Source organism: Neomonachus schauinslandi, chromosome 2 (genome assembly GCF_002201575.2).
Source record: "Neomonachus schauinslandi chromosome 2, ASM220157v2, whole genome shotgun sequence".
Classification (NCBI taxonomy): Eukaryota; Metazoa; Chordata; class Mammalia; order Carnivora; family Phocidae; genus Neomonachus; species Neomonachus schauinslandi.
Window position 1 is genome coordinate 167,480,616 of NC_058404.1, and position 16,161 is coordinate 167,496,776.

General features: G+C 35.6%; 1 long non-coding RNA gene across 1 annotated transcript; it reads left to right on the forward strand.

Moving 5' to 3' along the window:
* Positions 1–291: 291 nt before the first annotated feature.
* On the forward strand, positions 292–13,836 carry LOC110590853. The gene is made up of 3 exons (XR_002480981.1): positions 292–320; positions 405–527; positions 13,800–13,836. It is a non-coding gene; the product is annotated as an uncharacterized LOC110590853 (long non-coding RNA).
* The last annotated feature ends 2,325 nt before the right edge of the window (positions 13,837–16,161 follow it).

Below are 16,161 nucleotides of genomic sequence, written 5' to 3' on the forward strand. Positions count from 1 at the left end.
CCCCAACTATCTGAGTCTCCTGGAATTCACACCTTTGGGTAGTCCCTTCCCATATTTTACAAGAGTTGGTTTGTGCAATCAACAGAAAATGGCAAAAGTGATTGTCACTTTTTTTAAAAAAAGATTTATTTTATTTTATTTTATTTTATTTTAGAGAGAGAGAAAGAGCACAAGAGTGGGTGGAGGAGCAGAGGGACAGAATCTTCAATCAGACTCCCTGTTGAGTGCGGAGCTAGACATGGGGCTGGATCCCACCACCCATGAGATCATGACCTGTTGCAAAGCCAAGAGTCCCACACTCAACCAGCTGAGCCACACAGGTACCCCTGTATGTCACTTTTGAGATTAGGTTACAGATACTACTTTGGTTTCTGTCACTCTTTCATATTTTTTCTCTCTTTCAGATCACTTTCTCTGAAGGAAACCAGCTGCTCTACCTTGAGGACACTTGGACGTAACTGTGGAAAGACCCACATGATAAGAAACTAAAGCTTCCAGCCAAAAGCAAGCAAGGAATTGAACTCTTGGTAATAGCTATGTGAGAGGACCTTCTTTTTTTTTTTTTTTTTTTAAGATTTTTTTTATTTATTTGAGAGAGAGAGTGAGAGAAAGAGCACAAGAGGGGGGAGGGTCAGAGGGAGAAGCAGACTCCCTGCTGAGCAGGGAGCCCGATGCGGGACTCGGTCCTGGGACTCCAGGATCATGACCTGAGCCGAAGGCAGTCGCTTAACCAACTGAGCCACCCAGGCGCCCCGAGAGGACCTTCTTGAAGGTAGATTCTCAAACCTCAGCCACAACCTTAGCTAATGCAACCTAGTTGAAAAGTTGACTTCAATCTCAGGAGACACTCTCAAAAAGACCCACTTGGCTAAATTACTCCAGGATTCTGACTCTCAGAAACAGAGATGATAAATGATTATTGTTTTTAGCCATTAAGTCCTGGAATAATTTATTGTACAGCAATAGATGACTACCACAATCACTGTCATTATAAAGTAACAATCACCATGGACTGTGTTTTTAATCTTTAAAATGGGAATGATAGAACCAGGCAATACAGTATTTGAAGATCAATAGACCTTTTTAATTAGAATATATATATATTTTAATTTCAGCCCACACTGTTTGCTTACTTTATTAGCATCCAGTATATTTCAAAAATATTAAAGGAAGAATTTGAACCAAAAGTTACTTGACTAAATGATTTGCATTTTTTAAGTTTTGGGGTATATTTTGATCATTTGACCTCCTTATACTTACTGGCATAAGAGATCAGCCTGTGGCAAGTCCACAAAATATTATCTTTTGCTGTCACCCCAAGAGTCTGGCAGGTCAGGCTACTGAAGTCATCTTGGGAAGTTCCCAGCACAGATCGGTGATAACACGACTTTTCCATTTCTGTATTTTCTCGATCTTACCACTGTCATATCAGTCTCTTTATTGTTTGCCTTCACCAACTTTAAGTACTATTCCGGTTTGTGCTGGGGCTCAGACAGGTTTTAACTGTCTTCTACATTTTGTTGATTTATCATTGGTTGAGTGTTCCGACCTCTGTAGTATCAGAATGAAATCCAGGTTCATACATTTATTGACCATAAAGACCCTCTTTCATATAACAACCCCTACAGTTGTTGTTTTTTTCCTAATGATCTTTATATGCATAAGATCCAACTCCTAAAATTCATTTTCAAAGACTAGCAAACAGATGGAAAAATACCATGTTGGGTGATAGTAATTGAGTAATCCAGATTTAGTCTAAAAAAACTCACCTAGTTAAATTTTGGGTCTGTAGCCAAACTAATAATTTGACAATCTTTAAATTTTGTGTCTGTAAGTGGTGAGTGACTTTGTCACTGAAGCTGTAAAGCATAGCTTTCAAATTTCACCATCCTCTATCCTCTGAGTTTGGTTATGCATTTATATTACCATAAACCTCTAGGATTTAGGAGTGATCTTTGGGGTTAATCTAAATTCATAGTGATTAATTTACTATATTATTTATCTTCATATTCAAGAGAATGCACAAGATCCATGGGTTTATCAACAGCTTTGTATGTACAAGTACCTAATTCTGTCAGAGGAGATTTTTGAGAAAAAATATAAAGGAAATTTAGAAACACAAAGCCATTCACTATGCTCCAGCGGCTGTATATAGGAATTTAAAATTAGGCTGCAATGTACCCTTCAATGTCAAAAATTCATTTGTTTATAAGTTTTGTCTCTCAGAGACCTTTGATCTGAATCCTATTTTCCATCTTGCAACTTCAATATGTACAATGTTGATTCATTATTTTCTGACATTTTGCTTCCTAGTGAGCAGGTAGAATTCTAAAATGGCATATAAAAGCAATTTCTAATGGTGTTTCCAACACGTAAGAGGCAATCAGATTTTCAGTGGCTCATTTGAATGAAGAATCTCAGGTTTTGAGGCTCTGAATTGAAGTTTTCAGAAAAATGTACATATTTTTTTACCTTACCACTCAAAAGGGCTTTCCTGATTTAAAAAAAGATCTAAGTGTGTGTATGTACATTTTTACTATGAGAATTGGAAGCTATACATAAATAATCATGTTAGCTGACATGAAGTTTGGGAAACCACTACTGTTACCCTAAGCATGTTTATTACTTTATAGTAAACAATCCTGAATTTTTTTATAATATTGTCCATATTTCACTGATTGCAGAGAATATGAAATATATGGCAAATCACACTTGATTCAATATAAAATTAAAAATATTGATTATTATTTAATATGGTTAAGAAAAAAAATACTTAGAACTTGGAAATAATGAAAGGGATAGCAGCATGTACTTCTAATGTCATACTGGGGGGTCCTTGTTTATCAGGTCTCACTAAAGGCTTATTCAGCTTTCTGGGGTAATGTATCTGTATTTGATTTAGCCATTTACTCCTGGCTAGAGCTCTGTGGAATTATAAGCTAATTTGTACATTTTTGTCTGATAGTTATGCAAATGGTTTCTTTCTGATAGAAATAATAACCTCAAAGGTTATGGTTATGAATTTATTGCCTTGTAGGTTATTAACTAGTTTTATATATAATGTACCAATTTTATCCTTGTGTTTATTTTTCACTGCTTATAAATTACTCATTTCAGCAAATAATATTTGAATAAGCTTTACCATCTTACTGGTTTCATACATAAATTAAATAAATTTTTGACAGGTTTATGAATTAAGTTCAGCGTGATTCACTAAAAATTTATAGACATTCTTCAGATCATGCTACATTTATATAAGAATCTTAAAAAATTTTTTTTTGAAAATTATAATTGGCATTTTCAATCACATTCCAGTAATTAAATCTGTTTGAATTTGATGCAGCCTTTCAGAACTTATTTCACTATGGAAACTTTTCATGTAATATGCATGAAATTCCATAGTATTAGTAGTGTAAAAATTGCCTGGAATACAGCTGAAAATGGCAGCCTCTTGGCTCTACAATCTTTGTGACATCATTGTCACCATGATGACTAAATGCCTTGGTAGTCACAATTATTTCCTAATGCCTTGTTCACAACCTGCCCTCATCCAATGCCATCCTACTAATAATTGTTATAATTGTTCCTCCACGTGCAAGGATTCAGTGCCTCATTTTCTTCTGGAAGCAAGTTTCAAGCAATCTTCAAATATGTAAGGTTGCTAGAAATTACTGGAAATATTTAGTACTCCTGGTATTAATTACTTTTTTAAGTTTCCTAGCAGGGAAAAGATAGATGTTTAAATGAGATAATAAGGAGAGAGAAAATTAATTGACTATTTGCAGAAGTATAATCAGAATTAAAGGAAACCAGTAAGGACTGTTGAAGCACTCCAGGATTGGCAATAGCAGGAGCCATTACCAATCCTGGGCCTGAAAGAACAGTGACCGTGTGCACCTGGAGAGAGCTAAAGCTGTAGCTAAAAGGACTAACCTGTGGCTTTTGATAGAAAAACACAGGGATTGTCCACCACCTAAAGCCCAGTAGTGAGGAAGGCAGGGAGGTGAACCCCTATTTCCTCCTGGTGCCTCCTACTGGAAGTCAAAAGTCAAGAAGACCCAGTTGATGCAGCCCATAGAGGTCAGCTTCATAGGACATGGAAAAGTGTACAGCGTGGAGCTCTAAGGACAAATGGAATATCCAGGACGATTCTCTATTACCTAAAATTTGCACAAATTTCCCTTGTCAGACACCAGGTCTTAACTTTTATGTCAGATCATCATTACTAGAGAAGACCATTGAAGCTAAAGCTACAATTTGATATCCCTGACATTTGAACTATGACTCCATGATTCACAAGCATCCTGTCAATTCCAGGATGAATAATATAGGCATATCTTAATTAAGGCTCTTTTGGTAATATATAATAGAAAGCCATTCCAGCTATTTGTTTTTTACAGCTTTATTAAAGTATTTATGAAGTACCTACCATAAACCTCCTCCATTGTAAGGTACAATTGACTATGTTTCAGTAAATTTATAGGGCTCTGCCATCCTCACTGCAATCAGTTTTATAACATTTCTATCATCCCCACAACATTTCTAAGAGCTCTTTTACAGTTAATCCTCACTCCCAATCCAGGCTCCTGGCAATTGCTGATTTGATTTCGGTCTCCATCAATTTGTATCTCCTGGATATTTCTTATCAGTGGGCTCCTTTTTATCTGGTTTCTTTCACTTCACATACTGTTTTTGAGGCTCATCCATATGGAAGCACGCATCACTATCTCATTACTTTTTAATTGCATTTTAGTGGTTCATTCTCATGAACAGGGAAATGAGCTATAATTTCCCCAGTCTTAAAAAACACACAAGCAAAACTCTCTCTTGATACCACATTCTGTTGAACTACTGTTCTCCTCACACAAGTCTTCAAAAGAGTTATCTATACCATCACCTCCACTTTTCCTTTTTTTCTCTTGAAACACTTCCAATGAGACTGTTCCACCTGTCTAAAAAACTGCTGTTTCCACAGTCCACGATGAGTTAAATCTCAATTTTTACTTTATTTTACAAGTCTATTCTCAGTATAGCAACTAGGGGGAAAAAAAGCTTTTTAAATGTAAGTTTGATCTCTTCACTCCTCTACTTAAATTCCCCCAATTCTTTACCACTCTGCTCAGAATAAAAGTCAAAACCCTCATGATGGCCTACAATGTCCCATCTGGTATGATGAGCTTGTGTTAGCTCTCTGTTCCCACCCCCTCCTCCTGGCCCCTTTGAGCAGCCATAAGAGCCACAATGGTCTTCTTGCAACTTTTGGAGGACATCATTAATACTTCCACTTTTCAACTTTCTATTTCTTCTTTCTGGAAAAAAAAAAAAATCATAGAGATACTCTTATGGCTTACTCCTCTCTTTCTTTTTATCTATGAAGATTTCCCTGAATGCATACTTAAAATAGTTCATCAACACCTTCTTCATTTTTCTCTTTAGCACTTATCTGATTATATATTTTACTTATTTATGTCTTGTTCTTTGCCGGACTCACCCTTAGAATGAACATTCTATGTTGGAACATATTACTAGGTATTTAATGAACACACATTGATTGAACAACTAAATTCAATCACTTTCTTTCTTTCCCAGTAAAAAGGTATTATTGAGGAAGAAAAGAAGAAATTAAAATCCTGTGGGAAAATAATAATAGGACTGTGGAAGATTGTTTTCATTAATGACATTGATTTTTCATGTTTTCCCATATCTTCTCCCTTTGGTGGTTGCCATGCTGAGGTGATTTTGTGCTTTGCCATGTGAGTAGCTCTGGCTGATGGGATAGCAGACCACTTGGTATAAGAAGATACTAGAAAAGTGTTTTCATGCTCCCATCTTTTCTCTTGTTCCATTGCTTTCTCCACCAGAATATCCTCAGGCTAGTCTATTGGAAGATTAAATATAGAAAGCAGAGCCAAGTTGCCTCAAAAGATCCAACTAAGGCAACAGAGTTGTGACAGAGCCCAGCAAGTTCTACAAATCGATCTAGTCAAACAGCACCTGACAGCAATTGCATGAGTGAGCCAAACTGAGCCCAATTCAGATACAAACACCTGGCCAGACAATCCACAGATTGAGGAGTAAAGATAAACATTTATTGTCATGTTTACTCTACCCTAGGGCTTAATGATTGTTTGTTACACATCACTATAATGGCAACAGATAACTGATACAAGAATAATTTTATACTAGAGTACTTGAGCTGTAACTGGATACACCAAATACTGATGTAATGATGCTGACTCACTACATATGAGGATGTAAAGAATAGAAATAAAATTAAGTTGAAACATATAAAGCACAACACTTAAAGCTTTGAGGGCCATGTGCTGATAAAGTAGGAACACACTGTAGCATGATCTTTAAAACTCAAATTTAAAAACTGAAGTATCGGGTACGTGCACCCCGATGTTTATAGCAGCAATGTCTCCAATAGCCAAACTGTGGAAAGAGCCAAGATGTCCATCAACAGATGAATGGATAAAGAAGATGTGGTATATATATACAATGGAATATTATGCAGCCATCAAAAGGAATGAGATCTTGCCATTGCAACGACGTGGATGGAACTGGAGGGTATTATGTTGAGTGAAATAAGTCAAACAGAGAAAGACATGTATCATATGATCTCACTGATATGAGGAATTCTTAATCGCAGGAAACAAACTGAGGGTTGCTGGAGTGGGGGGTGGGGTGGGAAGGATGGGGTGACTGGGTGATAGACACTGGGGAGGGTATGTGCTCTGGTAAGCGCTGTGAATTGTGCAAGACTGTTGAATCTCAGATCTGTACCTCTGAAACAAATAATGCAATATATGTTAAGAAAAAAAAAAAGAAGAAGAAGAAGGTAGAGGGAGGGGAAGAATGAAGCGGGGGAAATCGGAGGGGTAGACGAACCATGAGAGACGATGGACTCTGAAAAACAAACAGGGTTCTAGAGGGGAGGGGGGTGGGAAGATGGGTTAGCCTGGTGGTGGGTTTTGAGGAGGGCACATTCTGCATGGAGCACTGGGTGTTATGCACAAACAATGAATCATGGAACACTTCATCTAAAACTAATGATGTAATGTATGGGGATTAACATAAGAATAAAAATAAAATAAAAAAATAAAAACTGAAGTATCTATCTTTGAACATAATTTGTCCCAAACTGTGTGTGCATGTGTGTGTGTGTGTGTGTGTGTATAATGCTAGGAGATATATAATAGATGTGAAATTGACTACAATGTTAATATATCAAATTAACAACACAAATACATTTTTCTTCAAAAAAACAAACAGGTATCCAGACTTCAATTTAAGCATTTTTCATACTATTTATATATTTTTTAAAGATTTTATTAATTTATTTGAGAGAGAGAAAAAGAGAGAGAGAGCTTAAGCAGGGTGAGGGGCAGAGGGAAAAGCAGGCTCTGCACTGAGCAGGGGGCCTAACGTGGGGCCGGATTCCAGAACCCTGGGATCAGGACCTGAGCCGAAGGCAGACCCTTAACCAACTGAGCCACCCAAGTGCCCCTTTTTCATACTATTTAATATTAAGAATAAAAACTGAGAAATTTCTTTATAAAACAAAGGAAAACTGCAACAGATAATAGGACTTTAAACTTGAATTGCTGATGGATTTCTTAGTTGAGGAAAATGCATATATCCAATTCCAAATGTTTTAAAACAGTAACACAAATAGAGAATTGTGAACATAATAGTGACATATGGGTAATGTCTTAACTAGAAATACCTGCCAACAGAATCCTAATCTATACCAAAATGGCCAGATAATGAGCCATCAACCATGGAGAGAAAAACACAAACTTGTGCTTTAGTTGATTAACCTTTTTCACATGTAAAGAAAAAGAACCTCAAGCTAATCAAGTACATTTCTGTTTAATAGAATAGATTACTCATTTTTCATAGCAGTATCCTGCTAATGGATGACAAGAGATGAATGCTTATCCATGACCTAACCCAACATGTTAGCTAAATTAGAAAGATATCACAATTAGTATGATTTGATCTCCATATGAAAGTTAAATAACACAGGAGACAAATGAGGAAGAAATACAGAAATTTGGATCTGTGGAGTTGCTTTGAAGTCTGCTCACTAGCTCATTATCTTTTTGTCAATAAAGCCTTTACAGTTGAAGATTCAGGAAACTGTGTGAAACCAAGATCTTCAGAGCAGCAGGTAGGCATAGTTTTCTGCTTTTATGGCTTTGGCATCCGCTTCCTTAATTGTAATGTCTATGACTCATACTTAGCATTAAGTATCAGAACACATTAAAAAATCCATGAAGGTCCTATATTTTGATCAATTTACCATTTCCAATCAAAATGGTGATATAGGTAAGATTTGCCTGTAGGACTCATTTAGAGTTCTCCAACTCTTCCTTGGTATAGCTTTTGTTTTTCTATTTTTATCTCCATAATAGTTATTTTATGACCTTTTTTTTAATGTCCTATACATTTCAATAGCCTGATTTAAAAAAAAATGAGGGGCATCTGGGTGGCTCAGTCATTAAACTTCTGCCTTCAGCTCAGGTCATGATCCTAGGGTTCTGGGATCGAGCACCACATTGGACTCACTGCTCCACGGGAAGCCTGCTTCTCTCTCTCCCACTCCCCCTGCTTGTGTTCCCTCTCTCGCTGTGTCTCTCTCTGTCAAATAAATAAATAAATCTTTAAAAAAATAAATAAATAAAAATTGAAACTAGTATGTTCAGGGTTGACAAAGGACAAGCATGGTACTTTTCTAGATGGTTATTTTTCTTTTTAATATATTTGCATTTTGTTATTGGGCTCTGATGGATTAACCTGAAGCATAAGTATTTTGGAACATATAGGTACTTTGGTGAGGATAACCACTTGGTGGCTGGGGGATGTTTTTTGTCCACTAATTAGAATGAGTAGCCATTTTGGAGATTGGGTGATTCTAGGCAATAGACTAGCAGCTGTAACTCATTCCCAGTAAACAATGTAATGCCTTATATGAAGAAAGTGCTTTAGAAGTAAGAATAGCACTGTTATAATAATAACATCATTCTAATACTTTTAGAAAACAACAAATGATATTTAACTTGTCCTTCCTTCATTTTTTTAATTTCAATTTCCCCCTTATTAAATTCACATTTATTTCACTTATTAACTTTAATCATTTTGCTTAGGAGAGAAATATTTTAATATCTAACTTTTAATATATTTTTAATACAAGCTCTTAGAGTTGCCATAACTTCCATGTAACTAAATCATTTTATTACCAAAATAAAATCATTTCCAATATATACCACTTATTTCAGAGGTTGCTATTTAAAAAATAACCCCTCCCTCCACAAAATAAAAAATAAACCCCCAGAACAAATTTGGATATATAAACAGTAAAACATAAATAAATAAATAATGAACTGATGAATATACCTATATATATATATACATATATATATAAGTGTATATATATATGTATATATATATGTCAGTCAATAGAAAACTTATTGAGATTTGTAATTTACTTATTTTTGCATAATGAAAAACACTCTGGTGATCTAAAAATGTATGGTAGTTTATAAGCATGAATTATGATTTATAAATACATAATTATGATATTGTGTCTACATATAGCACATTATTAAAACTGATATTCATTTCTGGGTTTCTACATAATATGATGCAATCAACATTTTTTAAAAAGATTTATTTATTTATTTTAGAAAGAGAGAGATAGAGAGTGTGGTGGGAGGGGCAGAAAGAGAGGGAGAAAATATCTCAAGCAGACTCCCCTGGAGCTCAGAGCCCACGTGGGGCTTGAACCCATGACCCTGAGATTATGACCTGAGCCAAAATCAAGAGTCGGATACTCAACTGACTGAGCCACCCAGGCACCCCACGATCAACTTTTTATAATTCAGCACAATGTGCTTATGTAGATTCTTTTTTTTTAATTTAATCCTTTTTCTTTTTTTTTAAATTTATATAGTGTAGTATTGGTTTCAGGAGTAAAATTTAGTGATTCGTCACATACATATAACACCCCGTGCTCATCCCAAGTGTTCTTCTTAATGTTCATCACCCATTTAGCTCATCTCCCCTCCCACCTCCCCACAACAACCCTCAGTTTGTTCTCTATAGTTAAGAGTCTCTTATGGTTTGTTTCCCTCTCTCTTTTTATCTTATTTTTCCTTCCCTTCCACTATGTTCATCTGTTTTGTTTCTTAAATTCCACAATAAGTGAAATCAGATGGTATTCGTCTTTCTCTGACTGACTTATTTCGCTTAACATAATACCCTCTAGTTCCAACCACGTTGTTGCAAATGGCAAGATTTCATTCTTTTTTTTTTAAAAGATTTTATTTATTTATTTGACAGAAAGACACACAGCGAGACAGGGAACACAAGCAGGAGGAGTGGGAGAGGGAGAAGCAGGCTTCCCGCTGAGCAGGGAGCCCAATGCGGGGCTTGATCCCAGGACCCCGGGATCACGACCTGAGCGGAAGGCAGACGCCTAATGACTGAGCCACCCAGGTGCCCCAATATACCACATCTTCTTTATCCATTCATCAGTCGATGGACATTTGGACTCTTTCCATAGTTTGGCTATAGTTGATAGGGCTGCCATAATCATAGGGGTGCATGTGCTCCTTTGAATCAGCATTTTTTTATCCTTTGGGTAAATACCTAGTAGTGCAATTGCTGACTCATAGGGTAACTCTATTTTTAACTTTTTGAGGAACCCCCATACTGTTTTCCAGAGTGGCTGCACCAGTTTGCATTCTCACCAACAGTGTGATAGGGTTCCCCTTTCTCCACATATTTGCCAACATCTGTTGTTTCCTGAGTTGTTAATTTTAGCCATTCTGACAAGTGTGAGGTGGTATCTCATTGTGGTTTTGATTTTTATTTCCCTGATGATGAGTGATGCTGAGCGTTTTTTCATGTGTCTGTTGGCCATTTGTATGTTTTCTTCGCAGAAATGTCTGTTCATGTCTTCTGCCATTTCTTAACTGGATTATTGAGACATTATGTCTACATATAACACATTATTGAAACTGATGTTCATTTCTCGAATTCTGCATAATATGATGCAATCAACTTTTTATAATTCATCACAATGTGCTTACATAGATTCTTAAAATGGATAATGTCTTACAGAAAAAAATAATCTTAATAAAATGGAGATGTTCATATAATAAAAAGTTGTTTTGCAGTACCTTCACTACTGTTTAGAAGATTGTATCTTACCACTTCTTTAAAACTTTCTCCCAACATTCTTCATTTTTAATAAGTAAACTCTCATTTTTGAAGTAATTAAAATACATCAGTTTGTGTGAATGTATATTTAAAAACTTAGAAATATGTCCCCCAAGTCAGCCACTTTTAAAGATAATTTCTATAGTTACTTCAGCCATACAAGTAAGTGCACACTTACTTAAACTCACTGTTGGAATGTTCCAGAAGTACAGAGTATACATAAATTAAATGGAAATATGTTCTAATCTGAAAGTATAAAAAAAAGGGAATTCCTTCTGTCAAGAGAAATTAATATTTTAACCCACTTTTTAAAAAAATATTTATTTATTTATTTTAGAGAGAGGAGTGTGTGGAGTGAAAGGGAGAGAGAGAAGCTCAAGCAGGCTCCACACTGAGTTTGGAGCCTGACATGGGTCTGAATCCCACGACCCTGAGATCATGACCTGAGGCAAAATCAAGAGTCAGACACTCAACTGACTGAGCCATCCAGGTGCCCCCTACTGCACTTAAGAAACAAAAACAAAAACAACTTTTTTTGGGGAATAACTTCAAACTTAAAAGTCAGATCAATAGAAATATTTCATATACTCTTTACCTAGATTCACTGCTGTAGACATTGTATACTATTTGGTTTTAACTGAGACTTCTTTCCTCATTTTCATTTGTCTGGTGTTGGGCCATGATTAAACTCAGTTTATATGTTCCTGGCCAAAATATTATAGACCAAAGCTGTGTGCTTTGTGGCTATTACATCTAGAGGCTCTGTATCCATCCGGCCTTTACTGATGATGTTTAATTGGTCAAGGTGTTGTCTGATTTCTCCATGCACAGGTACTATTTTTTCCCTTGTAATTAGTAAGCAATCTATAGGGAGACAAATATCCTTCTCATCAAAATTTTACCCTAGGTTTGTCATCCATCCATGATTCTTTTCTAAAAGAATTTTTTAAATGATTGTTGCAAAATGATGATTTGCCAATCCCATTTCTTTCTTGTTGGCATCTATTATCAAGAGGTCTCCCTTTTTCTTTTATCTATCATCCAAGTGTGTAAGTGTGTATCTATCTGTCTGTCTCTCCGTATAAACTCATGGAAACCAATTTTTCCAACTGTTTATAATTAATTTCCCTACTTAATGATTTTGGTGTTTAATTTGGTGTCTTGGATTTGGCTAAAGGAGCTCCTCTGAGCAAGCTCCTTTGGTCGTGTGACATGTGCCCATCATTTTTGAGCACTTCTTTTATTTTTGGTATCACAAAATACCCCAGGTACTTTTGTACTTACCCTGCTGAAAACAGCAAATTTTTCAAGAAGCCTTGGTTCCTGGGGCGCCTGGGTGGCTCAGTCATTAAGCGTCTGCCTTCGGCTCAGGTCATGATCCCGGGGTCCTGGGATCGAGCCCCGCATCGGGCTCCCTGCTCCACGGGAAGCCTGCTTCTCCCTCTCCCATTCCCCCTGCTTGTGTTCCCTGTCTCGCTGTGTGTCTTTCTGTCAAATAAATAAATAAAATCTTTAAAAAAAAAAAAAGAAGCCTTGGTTCCTTTTAGTTGGAAATAATATTAGAGACCTAGATCTGAGCGTTAGATCTGTTCATTATACTGCAAGAATGTGCCCATTCAGTGGACAGAGCAAGGAAATAAATGTATGTGTATTAATGTAAATTATATACATACCTATACATACACACATTATTAAAGAATTGTTTTTTTTCCAAAAGGCAAATTCATGCTTCTTTTCAAACATAAAAAGAATACATTAATTGATGAGGACAAAGTACTACATTACAATTCGTTCAAAAAGGAATTCAAAGAGCAGACACATACAGGTATCCTCTGGCTTTCTGAAAGTTTGCATTATACTACCTTACTTTCATGAAAGACTGAAGTTTTTGCCAGTGGAAAGAAATCTGAAGAGGATTTTCATTTTTACAAAACAGTTCTTACCTTATTAATGTAGGTTTTTTAATAAAAGCAAAGTGGCCAAATGTGAACTTTTGGGAAATGGGGTGGGGAGATGAACACAAAGTTTGTTAGATATTTCCATTTGCCAAATTTGCCTCCATAAAAGTTGAATTATTTTGCATTCTACCCGCAACGTGTAGATGGCCTGTTTTCACACAACCAAATCAACATAGTGGATTGTAAAGTTTTATTTTTTTTTAATCCTTGTCAAGCTGATGGACAAAAAGTGATAGTTCTCTACAGTATAACTTGCATTTCTCATTATGAGTGAAATCAACATCATATAACATTTAAGGATCATTCTTAAATCTCTTTTTATAAATTTTTTGTGTATTTTGTCCATTTCTATAGAGTTTTTGGCCATTATTTTATCAATTTTTAGTTTCTGTAAATTAAGGATATCAGCTCTTTATCTCGTATATGTTGTGGATATTTTTTCAGTTTATCATTTCTTTTTACTTTCCTTATATATTTTTTGTCATTAAATTTTGTAGTCAAATTTAGCAATCTTCTTTTTAAATTGCATGTGGTATTTGAGTCATAATTAGAAAGACTTTTCCTCACTCAACTTGCTTTTAAATTATTTGTCTTCTTATTTTGTAAAAGCAGGTATCACCAGTTTATAAATTAGAGGACTGAAAGCAAGAATTATTAACATCAAGGAGAAACAGTTGTTTGGAAGAATGGACCAAAGAAGAATTTAAGGTACCCTAAAGTTCTCTTATTTAGAATAGATGATCTCCAAATATTTAAATCCTCAATTCTTAGAGGATCATATTAGTTCTGAGCTGGACCTCAGAGTAAACCAAGAAAATTTCTATTATAGATCATTAGGCATAATTTCCTAAGTTCTCAGCTTCCTATTCTATCCTCCATTAATTAATTAATTAAAGATTCCTTGGCATAGAATAACATTGAAATTGAGTCTCAATCTATTTTGCTTCTTAACTCCTACTCTGCTCAAATTATCAACCCACCGCTCAAGTTGAATTAGTTTATACCCTCTCCTCCAACACAATCTTTATTCCTGCTAAATTGTCACTTTCAATTTTGTTCCTTCTCTTCTTCACCAATTTAATGTCCCATAAGAACCAAGTTATCTTTATCTATAAAAGCTTTCCTTTTTTTTAATATAGAAATTTCTTCTTTTTTTTTTTAAAGATTTTATTTATTTATTTGAGAGAGAGAATGAGAGAGAGAGAGCACATGAGAGGGGGGAGGGTCAGAGGGAGAAGCAGACTCCCTGCTCGATGTGGGACTCCATCCTGGGACTCCAGGATCATGACCTGAGCTGACAGCTGTTGCTAAACCAACTGAGCCACCCAGGCGCCCTATAAAAGCTTTCCTAATGAGAACGTGGCAAGAATGAGGTTATCTAATTTCATTTACTTGATGAATTGCTATGAATGCACGCATGACTTAACATTGTACTACAGATATTGATGCTTAAACCTATACTGATTTGTATTGGCATTTCAGTATTTTATTCTGCACTATTAAAACCATCCAAAATAGAGAATTTCTTAAAGGAAGAGTTAGAGAGTGTTTTATGTTTCCTTTGGGATAGTGGACATTTGCTAATTTTGACTACTTAGGAATAAGTACTCTCCAAGCTCTCCCTGCACTTCACTGGAAGCTGACCTTCATCTTGAGGTAGGCATGACAGTCTGGCCTCAACTAATGGAGTAATCTCTCTCTTAGGCCACGGAAATAGGTGGAGAATGTCATAGAAACCCTAAATCCAGGATTTCCGTTTAAAAATTGGTGGTAAAATCATGCTCTTTCTCTTAGACAAGAATGAGGAACAATTTACGAGTCATTGACAGTCAACTTGGGTTCAAAAGTACAGATATTCGGAAAGAAAAAAAGAAGTATAGATATTTGATGTGTGTGGATTCTATACTAAGACAGAGGAGTCAAAATAGAAGAGTTTTGGTCCAAAGCTACTTCTGGAGGTTCCATCTCCACTTCTAACCACTCACTTTAAGAGAATTAGACACTGGGTTAATACAAAAAGACTTTTATTTATATTGAAGTAAAAGTTTTCTCCAACCAGGATTAGTAGGTGTTGCTATTGTTAGAATACTATGATATATTAAAATACTGGGCTATGATTTTCTTTTATATTTTTTTAGTTTTATTTATTTATTCCAGAGGGGGTGAATGGAGGGGGGCAGAGAGAGAGAGAGAGAGAGAGAATCCTAAGCAGATTTCCCACTGAGCATGGAGTTGGATGCAGGGCTCAGTCCCACGACCTTGAGATCATGATCTGAGCCAAAACCAAGAGTCAGACACTCAACAAACTAAGCCACCCAGGTGCCCCTGGGCTATGATTTTCTAACGCATAATTTCAGTCAATGCATAACATTTCCTTTGAAGCTTTGTGAAATAAAAATCTATTCCAAAAAATCAATGGACATAGGAAAAAAGATATTTTTGAAGGTGCTTAATGGGGAAGTAAGCTCTTTAATTTAATTGTTAATTAATTGAGAATATAGCATTGAAATTCTTCCCCCTTCTGTCACCATAAATATACTTAGAGAACTTAAAAAGAAATAGCATACTAGTATCCATGTTATCAAATTTATATCATTTTTAAAAATCTCCCAATTATCCATCAACGTACAGGAAATCATTGATAAATCAAGACTCTTATTTACTGAGACAATGCCACCTAATTTTTGTTCTCAGAAATTTTTTAGAGTTGATTTAAGATTCACTGGCAGCAGAATATTAGCAAGAGACTTAATATCCGTTACTTCTAATATGATCTAATGTTTTTCAAAAGAGAATTGTGCTAATTATGATTACCATACTTTTGCTCCAGTTAAGGCCAATCTTTGCTTTTTCTCTTCTCTATGTACTTTACACAAGGCACAAGCCCCCAAAGAAAATCTTACTTATAACTAGGGCTGGTTTCCTCGCAGAAATTAGTGTCATTCTTGGTTTGAAGAATTCAAATTATTGTATC